The 18,902-nt window shown below is 47.8% G+C and overlaps 1 long non-coding RNA gene across 2 annotated transcripts; it reads left to right on the top strand.

Annotated features, from left to right (window-relative positions):
* The first annotated feature begins 2,616 nt into the window (after positions 1-2,616).
* On the top strand, positions 2,617-18,017 carry LOC148183240 (uncharacterized). 2 transcript variants are annotated; one of them, XR_015773686.1, is made up of 3 exons: positions 2,617-2,813; positions 9,124-9,234; positions 15,098-18,017. It is a non-coding gene; the product is annotated as an uncharacterized LOC148183240 (long non-coding RNA). The 2 variants fall into 2 exon arrangements; XR_015773687.1 differs by lacking the exon at positions 2,617-2,813 and adding an exon at positions 3,968-4,100.
* The last annotated feature ends 885 nt before the right edge of the window (positions 18,018-18,902 follow it).

Genomic DNA, 18,902 nt, shown 5'->3' with positions numbered 1-18,902 from the left:
ATACTACTGTAGTGAGGCCTTGGGTTTCCTTACCTTTAATTACAAAACCTTGGAAAACTTTTTTCTACTGGTATTAAAAACTGTTGAGAGACAGAAATTCATCTTCTGTGGACAACAAACGCCTACAGAAGAGCCACTGCCTGCTACTGCTGCTGGAGATCCTCATCAGCAATTCTGTTCATCAAGGCTGACGTGGTTCCCTCAAAATAAGCTGCTTTCAGTAGATCAGCACACTTTTTTTCCCACCTCCTGTCAAATCCAGCACCCAGGAAGATTCAGAGAGATTTCTGACCTACCCAAAGCAAAGGACAAGTCCTTGTGAAGCCTGTTCCTGGTGCAGGGAGGTTGGAACAAGGTTAAAGGCATGAAAAAGACTCCTCCTGGCAAAATTACTTTGAGCCTCAAGGTGTATTTAATGAGATTAAAGTTCCCTGGTTGCTCTCTCTTGCTCTCTTCCTGTCCTGTTTAATTTCCAGCTGAGCTCCCTTGCCAGGCCACCAACCTGACCGGAGTCACCGGGGGTTCTGAGGTGGCTGTGCCTCTGCAGCACCCACAGGTGACAGGGTGGAACCCCAGGGTGTCTGAAGATCACCTGCTGTGGTGGATCCTCCTTGTCCCAGCAGGACCCTGTGGTGCCCCAGGAACACAGAAGTGACCCAGGAGTGGATCAGGCATGGCCACAGCCCCAGGATGAGGCATGGAATCACTTCAGCATTCAGGACCTGCCCTCTTGCCCATGGCTGGTTTTGTCATGCATCAGTAATTGGGAGCAGAGGAATAATTTGTTACTATTTCTTCTCCCCACCACTCTGTCTCAGTCCCTGCCCTCCTCACACCTCTGCTAAGATGCTGTGATGAAGCTGCTGACCCATTTCTGGGACCTTTCCCATCTTTCCAGCATGGCTGGGGATGGATCTGTGTCAGGAGAGATGCTGCTCATGCTTCTACCACGTGGTGCAGATGCCCAGGGGAGGTGGGCATGGAGGGACCCTGCAGGGCCAGCCCAGGGCTTGGAGCAGAGGAGAAACGAGAAGCTGGAGAGGATTTGCTTTACCTGGCAAATGCAAGTGAGGGGGCAATGACTGGGCTATCAGCTGGACCCCCATCCCTGCTGCCCAGGGGCAGGCAGGGCGCTCCTGGGCTCTTCCAACCTCCCTTCTGCCGAGGGCTGCTCTTGGATGAGACTTTCAAACCTGCTCTTCCCCAGCCCAGCCTGTTGTCCCCTGAACCCTTAGGGAAAGCTGGGACCTGTGCAGCCCCCAGTGCCACGAGGCCTTGGCTCAGGACTGAGCCCCTGGCACGGCCAATCCTTGGGAGAGGTTGGAGAAGCCCAAACACAGCCAGCCCTGCCCTGCCCTGGCTGCCTGCCTGGCACTGCCGGGGCTGTGGGATCTCTGCTGGCACTGCCACGTGCCACCACTCACTGCAGACCTGAGGGCACCTGGGAGGGGCAGATGCTGTCCTGGGGCATCCCCCTTCCCAGGGATGCTCTCCCTGTGTCCCGTTTGCCTCTGGCACTGCTGAAGGAGAACCCATCGCTGAAGGGTATTTTTAACATCACCTTGGTAAAACGTAAAGGCTCCAAGTCTGTTGGCAGACAGAGAGCTATTCTTCTCATTCTGATGAAGAAACTATTTCCTTGTACATCTGGTTCATATTTTTCTTTAGGTTTCTGCCAGAAACAATTCTGAAAACAAAACGCAGAGCCGAGCAGAGTGAATGTATACATTCCTGAAAGATTCCTTCACTGCTCCTCTCCAACCTACCAGTCCTCTTCACAAACCTTCTCTTTTTTTTTATCTTTTCATTTCTTTTTAATTAGTTTTCTTTTCAAAATGTGGAAACATATGGACTGATTAGCTCTGGAACACCGCTGCCTGCATCATATATAATGATCTACATTTAGAAAATAATTACAGCGAATAGGATGAGAAAATACTCCATCACAGATTTTTTTTTAATTTTTTTTTTCTTTTTCTAATTGTTTAAGCCTATTATCTCTCCACTCAGATTTGTCTGGAAAGCCTTATTAATGACTGTGTGACACGAGCTTCAAGCTGGGGCCTTGCGGCTCAGAGATGTGTTTTCCTTCAAAACCCAGGTTTCAGGCTGGAAAAGGGGAAGCAGCAGCGAGTGAAGTTTGAGGCCACACTGGGCTGCACACATCCTGCTTTGGTCCACTGCCACAAGCAAATGTGGGCAACAGGCCAGGGGGGCTTTGCTGCTGCAAACCTGGCTGGGTTGGGCTGTGTGAAAAGATTTAAAAAAGAGGAAAGAAAGAAGCAAAGGGAGAGCGATATCCCCGATGCAGCCCAGCTAAGCCCCGGTAATTGGGAGGGAGGGGCTGGGAGGTCACGGGTGGGTGCACCCAGAGGCTGCCTGTGCCACCTGGGAGATGGATGGCACCCAGAGTGTTGTCATAGCACCGCACTCCGCTCCCGGATCCGCTGCTGAGGAAGCACGGCAGCTCAGAGCCCTCGGCTTTGCCTAATTGGGAGCAGAGGCAATGTGCTAAGGAAGAAATGTGTAGCCCCAAATTATTTATGTTCCTGGTGGGAGGAGTGCAGTTGCCTTGTGACAGTCAGTCTCCACTCCCTCACCGAGGTATCCAAGTGATGCCTGGGCTGGAAGAGCACGTGTTTGGCAGGTGATGCAGTGGAAATGCTTGAAAACCTTTTATTGAGGCAGGTCTGTGTTGAGAGAAAGAAATGAGTCTTGGGAGCAGGACCCCTCCCCTTTACCTCCTCCACAAATATCTCCAGGTTTTCCTCGCTGGCTTAGCGAGGCTGCAGTTCCAGGTTAGGATAGAAGAGGTGAGTGGCTGGAACACGACCTGCAAACCACTCTGTCTGTCTTGCCTTGCTCTTAGCCCCTGTATAAATGTTTATTTAAGTGCCTGTGGAAGTGCAGGGAGTGCTGTTGGCAGGGGAATGGGCCGGCTCTGGAGGTGGGCACACCTTTGCTTGGGGCTGTGTGGGGTGCCCGGTGGGACAAGGGGAGGGCTGGGGCTGCTGGCAGGGTTGTGAACCCCAGGCTGCTCCTTCCCTGCACAGAGCTGCCTGCTTTCACTCCAGCAATTGCACGCTTGGAAACGCTCCTGCTAAAAGACCAAAATGACTGATTACAAAAATTGGAAAGGATTAAAATCTCTGAAACAATGCAAAGGGAAGAAAATAGATGAACTAGCGAGGGAATGGGCTTATCGCTTCTTGAGCAAACAAACAAGTGAAAGCTAATTTTCTGAGCCAGCAAATGAATGATTAATGAACCAAGCCACGATTAACCCTTCATCAGGAGCTCACCTCCTCGGGTGACTGCTCTGCATGGCTATTGCTCTGCTCCACATTGGAATAAAAACACAGTTTGATGGTCATAAATCTGTTGCTCAGGTTGTATTTCAAAGGGCTCTGGCGCAGCAGGTATATCTGGGGAAGGAAGAAAATATGGTTTAAAGATATTGCAGCTGTACAGTGGGATGTGATATTGTTTCAAGAGCCACCCATTTTTGTGTCTTTCCCAGCATGGTAATAAACAAGCCCCCTTGACAAAGGCACAACATATTTTGAAATATGAACTTGTCTTCTCACAGCATTTTGTTAAATGATTAATTTGCCTTATATTAACTTAAAATGAGCTCATTAAAAGATTTCTTTTTTTCTTTGAAAGCACTGCTCATTATATTATCATTTTAAGTAATTAAATCAGAATAAATGGCTCTGTGAAGCTATTTTAATGTAACATCTAATTATATCTGACCTAGACACTGAACTATAATCATTAACTACATGAACTGTGTAATGTTCTGCAGACTCTTTAATAATTTATACAGGCTGAATTCAGCTGCATAGAGTTGTAAGCTGAAGTGGTTGGATGCTGTGCACCTGTAGTGGTGTGGTATAGCTGGTTGGAGTTTGCTTCCCAGGTGGTTTCCAGCCTTGTCTTGGCTCTGGGAAGTTTTCCCTGTGAAGTTGTGCTGGCCACAGGTTTGGTTGGAGCTGGCTGGGGTTGTTTCTTCTTTATTGTGTGTACAGAGATCGAGCATGAGTGTCTTGGGCACGCATGTGGTGTGATGTTTTCCCCTGTAGGATGCTCCAGTCAAGGTAACATATTTATAAGATATATTTAAATTGTGTTAGATTGTGATTTAGATGTTTTCACACGAGTGGCCAGCCTCAGTTACAAGAAGTGTTGAGTTTGCTGTGTTAAATTGTGTTCTTGCTGTGTCTCCTACAGAGGCTTAGTCTGTCCTTCCATTTCAAGCAATTTTTTCTGATCTATTTGCATACAGCTTCCAGACTCACATTCCCTGAAAGACTCGTCCAAGTTAGGTTTATTCCAGGATATAAGTTTGTTAGGGAAAGGAAAAATTGGCTTGTGGGAGTTTTAGCCTTTCCCTCCTGGAAGGAAAAAGAGAGAGGCTGGGTGCTGCCGTGGCAGTGGATGGTCCATCCATCTTCCCTGCCCTGCCACGGGCTGGGTGCCCTGTGGCAAGGGAACAGATGTACCATGTTGTAGCACATCCAAAAATTGCTGGTGCCACCTATTGGTGGAAAACCGCAGATTAAAACGTGATTAATGTGCATTATTATGCCCTCTGCTTATCTCTCCCCAGCTGACAGGTGGGTCGGACAAGTTCTGCTGTTGGTTTTAATATCGGTAAGCGTTGGCAAACATTGCTGGCATTCCTCGTGTATCTTGGGTGTGATTTGCAAACAGGAGGCTTTGCTGTGGGCAGGCAGCTGCCAGGGGACACGTGCAGTGCCAGGGATGCCTGTGAGGACAGGGCAGGTTGGCAGCTCTGCGGTGGAGGGCAGACTAAAAATCCAGGCTGGTGTCAGTGGTGATGCTCCATGTGACAATAAACCCGCTGGGCTTAGAGAAATTTTGGGTGTTCCTACAGCTGCTGGCCACGATTGGGAGGCAGGGGGAGAGGTGGTTGATGTATCCCATGTGGGTGACGATGCAGAGCTGCCTCAGGGGCCCCACAGGCAGGGCACAGAGATGGATAATCTTTCCAGCCACAGGAGATCTGGCTGCGGATGCAGAGGCTTTGCTGCGGAGCCTGTGCTGTGTGGATTTTTCCACAAACCCCACCTCAGGGGGTTTTCCAGCCTTGCAAAAGAGGTGAGGGAAAGCTGAATGCCTGCCTAGGGCCCTGCTTCCTCCTGCCTTGTTGCAGGGGACCTCTAGCCAAGTCCTGATAGCCACAAAAAGCCCTGCTGGCCTCCTGCCTGGTAAGCTTAAGCAGTTTTATAGCTGTCATATAGAACAGCCCTATATGAGCATCAGGTTTAGTACTCCCAGGAAACATCCAGCCACAGCACTGACATCATGGACTAAAGGCTCCAAAGGTTCACTTGCTTAAGTGGCTATTTGTAATAGAGTCTTTTAATAAAATCTCATTAAAGGAGAGCTCCTGCCCGAGCCTGGTTCCTGAGATTGCTGGAACACAGCACCAAGACCAGCCTCGAGCTGCTGCAAGAGGCAGGGGAGAGGAAAAGGGGCCCTGCAGGGCTCTAGTGAGGGTTGGAGAGATGTGCTTGGTGCTCATCCATGCTGCCCCTGTCTGGATCCAGAGGAGTAAAAGAGCCTTGCAGACTGCAGAACAAAGGATGAGCAGCGCAGAGGGAAAGGGAGAGAGCTGCTCCCAGCTTCTGCACAGGGACACCCTGGCTGGGAAGGAGTGGTGGGATACAAGGGCTCAGACTTGACTTCAGTTTTCCCTCCCCACCACAAACTCAGAATTATCTCAGCCCCCAAGCAATGGGCAGAGGATTCAGGCCCCTCCTGAGTGAGGGCACTGTAAGGTTGGTGCTACCAGGACTTTCTTTATGTTTCCTGTCACAGTTTGGCTGAACCCTTTTTTACCGTGTGCTTGAAGAATAATCTGAATTCCAGGGAAGAGTTTTCTAAACACTTGTCTCCTCTGTAATTTTACTGTCATGTCATAGAGAGGAGCTGCTTGAAAGACTTCAGGAAAGAAATTATTCTCTACTTCAATCCTAGGGGTTTTTTTTTGGTTTTTTTTATTTTTTTTAAATACCTAAAAAAAATTACCCTTTGATGTGAAAATTATATGCACTTAGAGATATGCTAATATGAAAATGATTGGAGAAATGTTGAACATGGAGAACAGCTCATTTCCGGGCTTTCCCTCACCACCTGCACCCCTGACAACCTCAGTCCCACCCTTCCACATGCACATCTCTCTCTAAAGCCATTGTAAGAGCTGCTCTTATTTATTGTGGGTTCATAAACAGATCCCTTGTTTTAACTGGGGGGGATTTTTTAAAATTCTTCCTTCAAGTGAAGGACTTTCCACCCGTTCTGTGGATTTGGTGGCAAAATTCCTGCTCAGGAGATGCTGAAGGACCAGCAGTGTTTTCCCAGTCTGGGTTTGGTCTGTGCACTGATCCCAAAGCCATCAGCAATCGTGGCAGAGCTAAAGCTTCTCAGCAGATGCCCCTGATCCTTAGTGCCTGATGTGGTCCCTCCCTTCCTCAGGCACGGATTAAAAACCTGCTGCTGAATGAAGGAGAGCTGCCTGTGCTGGCCACTGATTTGGAGGGGACACAGCATGCTCTGGTGCCTGTTTACTTTCAGAGATGTCTTGCCTGTGCTTCTTTACATATGTGGAATGAGATAAGCCAGGGGGAAAAAAGGATGGTTGTAGAGTCACAGCCAGGATCGCATCTTCTTGTTTTCTTCCCTTGCTGTCTTCAAAAGCAGAATTTTAAAGTCAGCAAAGGCAGAGCCGGTATGGTGGCAGCTGAGGGTGGGTTTGTTTACAGCAGGTGCCCTGCTGCGTGCCTGGTGTGCTGCTGGAGATAGGAAAAGCTCTTTGAGAGAGCCTGAAAAGCAGATGTGTCCTGTCTGTCAAGTGGGATGGTGGCTACCAAGGGCTGAGGTTCAATGTGCCTCTGCTGCAGTGTCCTGCTCCCTCAGTGTCCCCAGCTCCTGGTGGCATCTCTGGCTGATGTCAGTCAACCCAGGACAAGCTCCTCAGGCCATGGGTGGTGCTGTGCCATTAACACAGAAATTAGAGCAGCTGCAGATGGATTTTCCTTCAGAGACCAGCACGGTGTTAAAGTGAAAACTTCCAGTGAGCAGCTCCTGCCTGTGCTGGCAGCCTGAAAGGGGCAGGGAAGGCATCCTTTCACTGATTAGCTCTGATTCCCCTGCCGGGGAATAGCCTGACTTACTTTATTAGTGGTTTTCCAGGTGGAATTCTTGGTCTTGGAATTCTAATAATATGTCTGCGAGGTGTTGGCACAAGGCAGGGGCTGCTGCTGCAGTCTCACCTCGTGTTGTCATCGCTCCGTGTGCTCTCCTGGAGTGTCCCTTTCCTGGCTCATCCCACAGGGAGCCCTCCTGCATCCCTGGGGCTGCCTCAGGTGCCCTTCCTGTTTGTGGGGCAGAGATCAGCAGCCCCCAGCACATCCCAATTTCCTGGAAATCCACGTCCTTGTGTTGTCTTTCCCCTGCTGTTGGAATCTGGGGTGAGGGGGAAATACTCTTCCCGTGTCTTCCTTTTCCTGCTTGTTTTTTTCAAATGAGCATCTGTTGAACCACAGGTAGTCATGTCAGGAAAAAAAACCACTCTTCCAAAGAGCCCTGATATATTTAATTTCCAGCTGTTTTACAGGGCTGCTCCAAATCAACTGGTTGCATAAATTAATTAAAAGAACTTTGATTTCAAGGGTCCCCAGAGTATAAACCCAAATTCCATAGAAGCATGCAAATGCCATGTAGTAAATGTTGCCTTTGCTCATGTATTATTTGGTTCCATATTTTTTCTGAGAGAGGCATTAAAAATAACTATGAAATGTAAAATATACATTATAAGAAGCAGCACCTTTGGCACCACAAGAACTCTGAATATGGGAGTGCACATGCACCCACCACATCTGTTCCAGGGCTGAGCCCTGTAGGGCTGGTGACCAATGTTCAGAGTTACATTACACACTCATCTGAGTCCAGCAAAAGCTGAAATCTGGTATTTTGGGGTGGAGACACTCTTCATGCCTGGTTTCCTTTGGCAACTTGCTCGTTTTTGTTTCTGGCAGGAGCACAGTGGGCTCTCTGTTTGCTCAGGCCCTGCTCCTGCAGACAGTTCAGGTCCCCAGCCTCCAGCCTGGGCTTTGCTTTGCATCAGTGTTAAACAAATCAGTTCATGGAAAACTTGCATCTGGATTTGAGGCCTCGGCTTCAGGCAAAAAAAGTTCTGCTTTCAGTCCTAAATTCAAATCAATTGGAGACACAAAGCCAAATTTTAAACCTTGACAATGGGCAGAGGAACAGGTGAAATCTCCCTGCTAACAAGGCCAACTTTGGATGGGCCTATCTGGGGGGTATGTAACATCCCAATTATTTATATACATATTTATTTATTTAAATATATACCAGGCATTGCAGAAACAAGCCTTATTTATGAAGCCTTATATTAAATAAATCAGTTGTAACAAGCTCTGACTTTCCCAAAAATGTGCCAAACAATGAAGTAACTTGTGTAGGGTTGCACAAGTGCTTTTGGAAGGTTACTGGTACCTGTCACGTGGAAGCAGTTTTGATCCTAGGATCTCAGGTTTCATCTGGGAATGGAGATATTCTGGCTCTAGAGAGGCTGTTAGAGGAAAGGTATTTTAAATGGCAAAGATGTCTGTGTTGTGAATGTATTTAAAACTGTAGGCACTTGGAGCCTGGTACCTGTGCAGCAATGAATCACAATAAATAAATGCAAATGTCCAGAGGAACAAAAGGAACATTAAACAGATAACAAACGCTTCACTGGGAAACAGTACCGTTTCAGAGTCCATAAATAAAACCCCCTAATCTAATAAATGTTCTGGAGATAACAGGAAAAAATACGGAAATGGTCACTTGGTTGTAAGGGAGCATATTTCACTTCTGCCTAGCAAAAGGACTTGAAGCCTGTGCAGTTGAGTTGATTCATGGCCCTCTGTAATGTCCTGGTTATCCCCAATCGCAGCAGGTTTCATGCAGCAAGCACTCCAGTATGTCAATGTCGAGTTAATATTTTAAGGACAACGGAGAACAAGCAGAATGTAGTTTGCAGATGGGTTTTTTCCTTCCCCCCTCCTCACTCCCCATTCTTGTTTTTAGGAAATGGGCTACTGATAAGAGAAGAAGCTGCACAGAAAGGACTGCCTGATGTGCTAATCGCTGGGAAGATGCAACTTCCTTTGAACTGGGCAGGAAGAGAAGAAGAGGGAGGTGAGTCACGGTGGATGGACAGTCTGAACGTGTGCCAGGATGGAGTAAACAATACAAGCTCCCTGGGGACCCCAGTTAAAATGCTGGGCCAAGCTGGTGCGAAAGCGCCTGTGGTTCTGCTGCTTGGTAAAGTTCTGACGTGTGCAGAAAAAAAACCAGAGAGGTTTGATTCAAGCACTTATTGTGGGAGTTCCTTCTCATTTTCCCGTATTTCACAAAAGCCCAAGAATGCCTGATGTGTGCTGGGACAGGGGATAACAGCCTGTTTTCCCTGCAGTGGTGCTCGAGGGTCGTGTGTATTCCGCTGCCTCTGCCATCCACCTTTCCTCTCACAAACAACTTCACCTGATGCTGGTGCCACCCTGGGCATGGTGCACATCTCCAGCAGTGAGAAACAGATGCTGCTCATGGGCTTCCTCATCCCAAATCTGCCAGAAGCCCCCCATGGGCTGGTTGATGCTGCTGAGGAAGGAAGTGTTGGGTGTTTTGTTTGGGTTCTTTTCGTGCTGAGCTGAAGAAGGCTGAATTTGGTGTGCGGTCTGTGGGTTTCCATGAGGAAATGCTCTCAGTGATCTGTATCTGTTCTGGCCCTGGTGTTTATCCAGGGAAGAATGGTTCCTGGTGTCTCCTTAGGATGTGTTCAGGTTGTTTGAACAGCAGCATGCAGCACCAAGCACCTGGTGTCAAATCTGCCATCACTGAGCTGTAAGGGCTGTCCCTTCTGCTGCTTCTTTTCCAGGCACCACTCACCTGAGAATGCACTTGACTGAGTTATTAGAGGGGATAAAAATCAGCAGAAAGGGGTGTTTGGTGTGTGCCAGAGCAAGGGCACGCTGTGTCCCTCCCTCTGGGGCCAGAGGAGCCTTTGGGGAGGTGGCAGGAGAGGGACTTGCCTGGCAGCTGTGCCCCACACTGCTCCGTGCCTACTGCTGAGATCCAAAGCTGGCTGTGAGTAACGCTCACGCTGTGCTCTCGAGTCAGCTGTGTCTGAACTGGAGAGACTCCTCAGAAGTCTATATTAAGCACATTAAAAGCTGAAACAGGCGAGTGCTTTGATAGATTTTCTGACTGTGTGTAGCGTAACGTTACAGCGGGGAGAAAACTCCCAGCCTTGGCTTGTTCTCTCCCCCTTTGCTCTGAGGGTGGTTTTTTTTTTGCTGTGAGTGATGGGGATGGTGAGACAAGCTTGTGCAGACACCAACCTGCAATCCTCTGTGTGTATGCAAAAACTTCTACTGCATCACCTGCATCAGCAGAAGATTCCCTGGCTCCTGCTGTCCCTGGGCAGCTTGGAGGAAGAGTATGGTTGGATAATAAACTGCAATTACAGATCCCTTTTATTCATCTTAAATAATGTTGGTTATCATATTTGTAGATATTTTGAATTTATTTTAGTAGAAGTGAGACAGGATCCATAAAGCTTTCATTTCTCCAACTAATGGTACCAGAGCATGACAGTGTGTACCTGTGCAAATTCAATTTAACAGTAGTTTAGAATGCTAATGGTGGCTTAGATGGGGTTTTAAAAGTATTTGGGGGAATAAAGTCTTTTTTTCCTTAAGGAACTCAAACACAAATAAAACACTGTGATTTCAGAGCAGCAATGCATTTCCAGGGATGTTTGTCACAGCTAAAGCACCGGTGGGAGTGGGGAGGAGTTTGGGTCTGGGCATCTGGAAAAGGCATCGGAACAGAGATGAGCTGAGAAAAGTGAGAAGTTGTGAGGTGTTGGTTTTGGCAGGGCTGCCCTGTGCTCTGGGGGGCTTTTCTGTATTCCCATTTTCTTTTGGGAGGCCTTTGCTGGGTGAATACCTCACACCCAGAAACTCTGTTTCACCTGCAGCCTGTTGTCAGGGCTACAGAGACCTGCAGATGTGCATGTGTCAAAAATGCTCAGCAAACAACCAGAGATTTCAGGTGGAGGGTTTTAGGAGCATCATATCCTGTTATCACACACTTATCACCTTCTGCTGTTGTGGTCCTGCAGGTTTCACCCTGTCTGTGGTTGCTGGCTGGAGCAGGGATGTTTTATGGATTGGTGACCAGGCAGCTCCATCCATGGGAAGTTCACAGCTCCCTGTCTGTGAAATCCCTGCCCATGTAGCCCCAGAACCCCTCCACGTGTGTGATATGGGGGATACGACCTGCTCCATCTTCTGCCTCCCATCAAAAGGTCCTTTCCCCCTTCACAAAGCATCCCCAACCCCGTGTTTAGCTCTTAGCTTTCTCATCCTTTCAGCGTCCAAGTGATAACATCTGTTCTAGCACCGAAAGGGGAATAGCACTTGGAGATCATCGGGAAAAGGATGAAACTCTGGGTTAGAGTCGGAGCCTGCAGTTAATTCCCTGCTTTCAAATGGTGTTTTCTGAGTAGGTGATAATCAGTGGGCCTTTGCCGATTAATTAAAGGGCTTTACAAAGCAAATGATGTGGAGAATATGCAGCCTGGGAGAGCAGTGGGTAGGAGAGGCTGTTGGTGATTTTCATCTGGTCTGACAGTCTGCCTCAATGGGAGGAAAGGGAGAAGGAAAGTTCACTCCTGGGAAACAGCCTGGGCCTTTCCCTGGCTGATTTTGGGGCAGGGAGAGAGATTGGTAAATTGGAAAGTGGATGAGACACTACATCACTGGTTAACTGGGAAAGATTGTGTCTCTAGTAGAGAAGCAAACCACAGTCCTGCTGCTCCTGCCAGTGGGAGGCAAGGTTGTGTCACCATCAAATATTAATGTGTGACCTCCAGATGATGCTTCAGAAACTTAGACCGATGCTCTTTATGTTTCTTTAAAATCCATTGGAGCTTTGACGCTGAATTCTATAAGGTTGTTATTCTAAGATTGCTGATTTAAAAACTTTTCATTGGTAGCACTGCAAAATGAAAAAAAAAATTAAATTCAAAGCTGTAACTGTTGCAAGAATCAAACTTAGGTAAGATATGAGGAGTTTTGGTAGTGACTGTATTTCTGCATGTAAGAAAAATTAACTCAGATGAATTCTGAGCTTGTTCTCCATTGTGCCTCTTACCATCTCTGCAGTCTTTCTCCAGAGAGACTCAGCCCCTTGAACTGAGGGTCCTCCTGGGTGTAATTTTAGCTCTTTAAACTTCCAGCTTCCCTGCTAGCTTTCTGCTGTTGGACTTGATAGTCTTAAAGCTCTTTTCCAACCTAAATGATTCTGTGATTCTACCTGGTAAATGATGAAGGTCTGGAGGTTTAATTGAGAAGGGAGCCTACCTGCAAGGAGGCTTTTGTAAGAGGAAAACTTTATTTCCCAGGATGGGATCACATTATCCACCTTCAATCTTTTATCCACATTTGGGACTTGGGTGAATGTGGCAGGACTGGTAATGAGTGTGCAGTGGCCAGGGAGGGCTGTTTGACACTCAGCTTTTACACTGAGACTGCAGGAAGTGTGCCTGGACTCTCAGCAGGACTGTGATCAGATCCATATGAGGACGGGGATATCAAATTCCCCAGCTCCCCACAAAAATGTTGTGATTAATCATGCTGAGAGTTGCAATTAGACCAAATAAAAGCAGCATGTTAAAGAAGCTAAGAAGGAGGTGATGTGAATGTTATTAACGAGCAGGAGGTTTTGGCTTTGTGGAGCTTGCTTGAAATGTGTCAAACAAATAGAACGGAGATAAATGTAAAATCAGCTGACTGCATATTACCCTTGAGGATTTGAAATGAGTGTTGGGGAGGGGAAGGAAGATCTTAATTACCCAGAGGAAAAGGACTAAATCTATGGAGTGGAATAGTTATTCATGTTAATTGTGTCATCATTGCACAGATGCCGAGGGCGATGCGTTGTGAGGTTTTGCATGCACGCTGTACCAGGGGATGGTTAATGGGATGGGCATTTACACAGCCCTTAAAGGAGATGGGTCCATCAGATCCCTCCTAAATGCTCCTCCCTGGTAGAGGAGAGGTGTAAAGGGATGTGGGAGTTGAGGAGGGGGGAATCTCAGCTATTAGTACAGCACCATATTTGCAGAAAATATCCCAAACTTGGCTTGTCCTGTTTTCATCTGCTTTTCTGAAGCTTTTCCATCAGCAGGGTGATCATCATCGATTAAGATCTATTGTGGCTTAATTAAGCCATCATATGGCACCTTTTCTGCAACTTACTTAAACTGACAGCAATGCTTAATCTGGCTTTCTTTGCCTCTTCTTGCCTTGGTTATAAACCTTGTATTGGATGGATTTTATGTTGGTTCTTTCCAGCATATTTTATGACTACAGCTTTCCTTATCTGTTTTTGTGCTGTGATTTTGCAGAGATTTATGGGCTGAAGTACTAGATGCAGAACAGGAAAGTGGGAAACAGAGATAAACCCATTAAAATCCTGGAATCCAAGCACAGGAGGCATTAAGTCTCTTAAAGAAATGAGAGGAAAACCTGAACTAGGACACGTATGTGAAATCTTTGTGCTCTGGCCTCTGGAAAGAGCAGGCTGGGATTGTCATCCGTGTCCTGTGGTTGAGGCTGGGGCAATTAGAAAACTGTGCAGGAGCTGCTCGCTCTCACTGCAGTCACTGGCTCTACGTGTGCTGGCAGAGTCGGGTTTTGCAGGGGGAATTTAAGGGGTGTTACTGCTGGGGGGCAGGTGGTGATGAAAACTGAAGGGACTCTGAGCAGCCTGCTGAAAGCTGTCCCTGCCCATGACTGGGGCATTGAAACAAGGTGATCTTTAAGGGCCCTTCCCACCCAAACCATTCTCTGTGAGACTTTCTGTGGGCCCAGACCCACCTGCTTGTGTCAAGTTCACCAGGCTGAAGTTCTGTCTTGGGCAGAAAGTTGGGGCTTTACCTGTGTGCACACGGCTGCCTGACTGAACTCTGGCTTCTGGCTGGGCACTGCAGAGGAACAAACCTGCTCTGGTCCTTGAGGACAAGCTCTGCTGCTGCCTCTGTCACTGCTCAGTGCTGGCCCTCAGGAAACTCCTCTCCTGCTTTGACATCCCCTTTGCTTCCTTCTGCTTCCTCGGCCTCAAGGTCAAGTCTGCTCCTCTTGGTTTAATGGGAATTTTGTCATATTTATTAGGTGTTTGCATGTGTCTACCACTCAGCCTTTGAAGCTGTCCTCTCCCCTACCTGAGTCTGGTTCATTCATCTGCGTAGTTATTGGCTGTATTTGGGTATTATCTGAGATTGAATGCTGTAGTTGTTAATTTGGGCTATTTTAACAGGGCTTTAAAAATAAACTCAGATATTGCAGAACACTGGGGGAAGCAAGGGCTGAGTACATTGGCTCGTGACCCCTTCCCAGCCAGGCTGAGCTGGCAAAAGCCTGTTAACTACAGAGAACCAGCCACGTGCATTGTTATCCTGCCATAAAAACAAAGGACTCTTCTTTCCAAGTGATAAAGCCCAGGGTTCACAGTTTCTAGCTGAAGCAGTCCTACAACTTTCAGCCTTTTTATTGCAGCTCTTCAAAACTCTCACAATTCTCACTACTCAGCATTTTATTGCAGTGATTGTATCCTGTGCTGCTGACCTGGGCCACTGCTGCTCTTTGTGTCCCCTGACACAGCCCACAGGGTGCTCTGGTGTTCATCTCGCTGATGGCACTGACTTCATCCAACTTGCTGAGTGTCCCCACATCTGCTTTGCAATGCCTCTTCCTTATGCTTGGGTGCAGCCACTTACCTGCTTAAATATCTCCCAAATGCTCATTTTAAGTAAAACAATGTTAATCTAGAGCAGATGCCTAAGTGCATCTTGGAGAAAATTGCTCATGGCTGTGGACCTGTCATCGCTCCGCTCGCAGGGGCGTTTTCCCTCGCTCATGTGGTGGCCACCTGGAGCTGGTAACACACCAAGGGCTTCCACCTCCAAAACCCAACCTCTGTCTTTGTTCTGCAGCTCATGAGATTCCTTCCTGTCATCTGGGGCCTGGCATGTGCATGGAAGCCACACAGACCCATCTCCCACATTTCTCTGAACACTGGTGCAAACCTGGCTCCTTTCTGCCTAGGAAATGGGTTATGACAAGGTTCTGCCAGCCCTGGCAGAACTTGCTGGCTGCTTCACTGCCTCTCATCTAAACAGAGCAGATCTCCAGCTGACATCAGCCGACCCATCTCTGAATGCCTGAAGCAGCTACAATTTCTTGTGTGGCCCTTAGGTTTACACCTCTTCCTTGGGGTTCAGCTCCTGGAACGGTCCTTCCTTGCCTGTGTGGCTCTGAGGATCGCTGGTACATGTGAAATTTCAGCCAGTGTCAAGGAACAGACCTTGGGGAAGGTGGGAAGCTGTTACCCAGTGTAACACCATGGGAACAGCTTTTCAAAAGATTCAGGTGAGAGTCCAGGCCTTCCAGGGCCAGGAGCAAATGACAGATATTGAAAGCTGCTTTCTACAAAATGAGTTGGCTTTTATTTATTCTTGTAGCCACTGTAAGTCAAGTGAAAGGCCTTGAGTTTTTAATCTATATATTGGTTTGCCCTGCTGCCTTGTGCAGACCCACAAGGAGGGGGGTAACTCACTCCCTGCTCCATCCTGATGGCTCTGCTGTCTCAGCAATGATTAGATTCTTCCCTGAAGAAAGCAGAGGAAGTAGAAAAAGCTTTATATGGAAACATGTCTTCCCACTCTCCTGTTAATATACATCAAATTCAGGGGGAAAATTTGATGCAACAAAGATGTCTCAGAACTGTAAGAGACTATGTGGATGAATCTTTCATGTTAAAGTTATGGTTTTTGTCTTGCATGAACATCTGTGATGCTTCTGAGTGTGATGTGTCTCTCCTGAAAATAGCAGGGTGACATCTCGGGCGACTGCTAATATCAAGAGATGTGGGTAGATACTGTTTTATCAGATGTTTAATTTGTAGACAGAAGTCCAAGAAAAGCCAGGCTTTTGTAGTGGAACCAGAGGTCTGAGCCTGTCCCAGCCCCATGTCCAGCAGGACCTGGGGGAACTTTAAATTATGAAAGGCAGCTAAGTGACACGAGACTGTTGTTGGGAATCCAGTCCCCAGTGGCCTGCCTGAACCTCTACTGGGAAACTTCTACGTGCCCACAAAGTCAAAAGAAGGTCAAACCCCACCTGGAAGCAACATAACTTCATTATTCCAAGTTCACAGGTGATAAATCTGGCGTCCTTGCCCAGATGTGGGATATATTCAGAGTTCTCTTTCCCAATGAAACACTGGTGCTCTTGTTCTGGGGAGACTCTCACGTCATGCCCTCCTCTGCAGTCTTCTGATGCAGCACCCGGGTCACTCCTGTGACTCCTCGGTCTTGGGTACCATCTCCACGGTGAATGCACCTCCTTGATCAATGCTAGGAAGTGTCAAATGAGACTTCAGTGCAGGGAGGAAAAACCATGGAGCTGGAAAATAAGTCAGAAAGGCTTTTCACCAAGGAGAAGGCTCTGCTGCAGCACTCTGGGGCTCCTCCCCAGCTCTGAGCTGCTGTGCTTCCTTAGCATCGCTCTCCAACCCTCTCCTCTGTGCTGATTTGCAGCCCTGCTGGTTACATCTTTGCACACACCATCTCATGTGGCCAGAGATCCCCCAGCAGCCTTGATTTTCCTCTGACCCATCATATGGGAGAAATCTAAGACAGCTCAAGTGGACTTTGTTTATTTATTCTGCACTTCGGCCATCAGAGACTGCCAGTGCCGTGGTGTGAATTACAGTAAAATAAATAAATGCACTAATTGCTGCTGCTTTATATTGGAAGTCACTCTTGCCTATAAAAACATCTCAAAAGGTGTAGAAAGGAGACACATCCGGGCTAGACCAGGCAAATCAACTGTTTTAATGGACCATTCACACAGGCTGCTAAAAAACCCACGCTGAACCCAGGTGAAGATCCCACATTGGTCTCTGAGCTTCGGGTAAAGCTCGTGATGTTCCTCTTATTCCAAGCACTGGAGTGTTGGTGGAACAGTGTGAATAGAAGTGGAGGAAGAGCAAAACAAGGTAGAGGTAACTCAAGTTTATGTCATGAAGGAATTTACACCCACTGGAGTTGTATGCATGGCTGTAACCACGTTCTGCTGCAGCCCCTGAGCCAAAAAATTGACACAAAAAGAAAGGATGGGTGTGTGGGGGGAGGGGAAATGCTAATCACCAGCTTTCCTTTCATATAAATGTGTTAATGGTTTAGTAAGTGTTTCCAAAAATGTCTGTGTGGGATTAAAATAGAAACCACGGCCAAGTTAAATGAGCTCTTGGATGGGGAGCAGACAGTGGGGTAAATCCTGGTGATGCCATCCTGCCCAAGGCAGAGGGAAATGTGCAAATACACATCCAGCACAGGAGGATGGAGAGGGTGAACTGTTTGTGCTGGGATCTTTCTGTTGGCTCTTTGGGGAGCTTGGTCATCCCAGCAAGTGGGAACAGTGCTCCACATAAACAAAAAGTACCATGTACCAAAGCATGTGAGGGTTGCCATGGAAATCAGGAGTTGTTACTGAGAAAGCAGGAACATCGTGAATGATCTGGAAAACCATGGTTTGTTGGAGCTTCCTGTCCTCTGCTATGTAAAACCCCATCCCAGATTGTTGAATTCCTTTCTGGGCTGATGTTTGTCCCTGCTGCAGCTGTGAGGACAGCAGGTTGTACATGCATTTATGGCGGGCACATAACCCACACTTCTCATTGCAGCTCTGGGCTCTGGCCCACTGCCTGGTCCAGAGGAGGAGGTAGGAGCTGGAACCAGGGCATGGAAATTACCTGGGAAGTCTCTGCTGTGGGTCACAGCAGGGTGTGACAAACCCCAGGCAGAAGAGCCCCCAGATTATCCATGAGTATCTCATGTGGAAGGCTTGTCCAGACCTGTTCCCAGGGAACAGAGTGAACCAGGAGATAGGATCAGAAAGCTGGGGATAGTCTCCAGAAGTCACCAGTGGCTGGTGGAGGATGCCCTCGATGTAAAGGCTGTGAGGGGGGTGTAACTGGCCAGAGGATCTGGGAAAACACTCCTGTTCCAAATATCCACAGCATTCAGAGGCCCACACCCATGGTGAGCAGGAAAGACTGAGGAATTGGCTCAGATGGAAGCCATGCTTAAATGAATGTAATGATGTATGGAAGTAAAATGTTATTTTGGAACTAAAAGTTTAAATATATTTTACAGTAATGAAGGCAGGAGATCTGCGTTGGGAATGCCAGCACACTTGCTGCTTCCAAGGTTTTATTTTAAAGTCAGGATACTGGAAATGCTGTTCAGCATGTTTCCAATGAGCTGCTAGGCCTCCTGAAGGTGCTAAGGCCATGTTTACTGAAAAACTGCATGGTAGGTCCTGCTGGAGGCTGTTTGGGAGCTACTGACAGCCACAGGGCTTCACCTTTGGTAGCTTGGTGGCTGAACTCTGTGTAAATCCATCCAAAGGACAGAGCCTGTAGGATGAACAGGTTTCTCATTTCTGGGCAAAAATGGGAGCAAAAGCCCTGGCAGCACTTGCTGCAGCTGTCCCACTGCCCCACCTGTGTCAGTGCCCCCGAGACAGCTGCGTGTTCTGCTCCAGGGGCTCTGCTGCCTTCCTTGGCACTGCAGGGCAGGGTCCCAGCCCCTCTCTGCCCCTCACTGCCGCTGCAGGAGCACAGTGACAGCAGATCAGGGCTTCTTCTGGGTGGAACCCACCTACAGAGGTGGATCCATTGCCCCCACCGTGCTGCTGGGATATTTTTGTTATCTTTGTGATTAACTTTCTGCT

This window comes from Pseudopodoces humilis, chromosome 13, assembly GCF_049639895.1.
Source record: "Pseudopodoces humilis isolate 2021_Gansu_Grassland_sample_001 chromosome 13, ASM4963989v1, whole genome shotgun sequence".
In the NCBI taxonomy this organism is placed as follows: domain Eukaryota; kingdom Metazoa; phylum Chordata; class Aves; order Passeriformes; family Paridae; genus Pseudopodoces; species Pseudopodoces humilis.
Note: the sequence above shows the minus strand (reverse complement) of the source record. Positions and strands in the feature narration are given on the sequence as shown.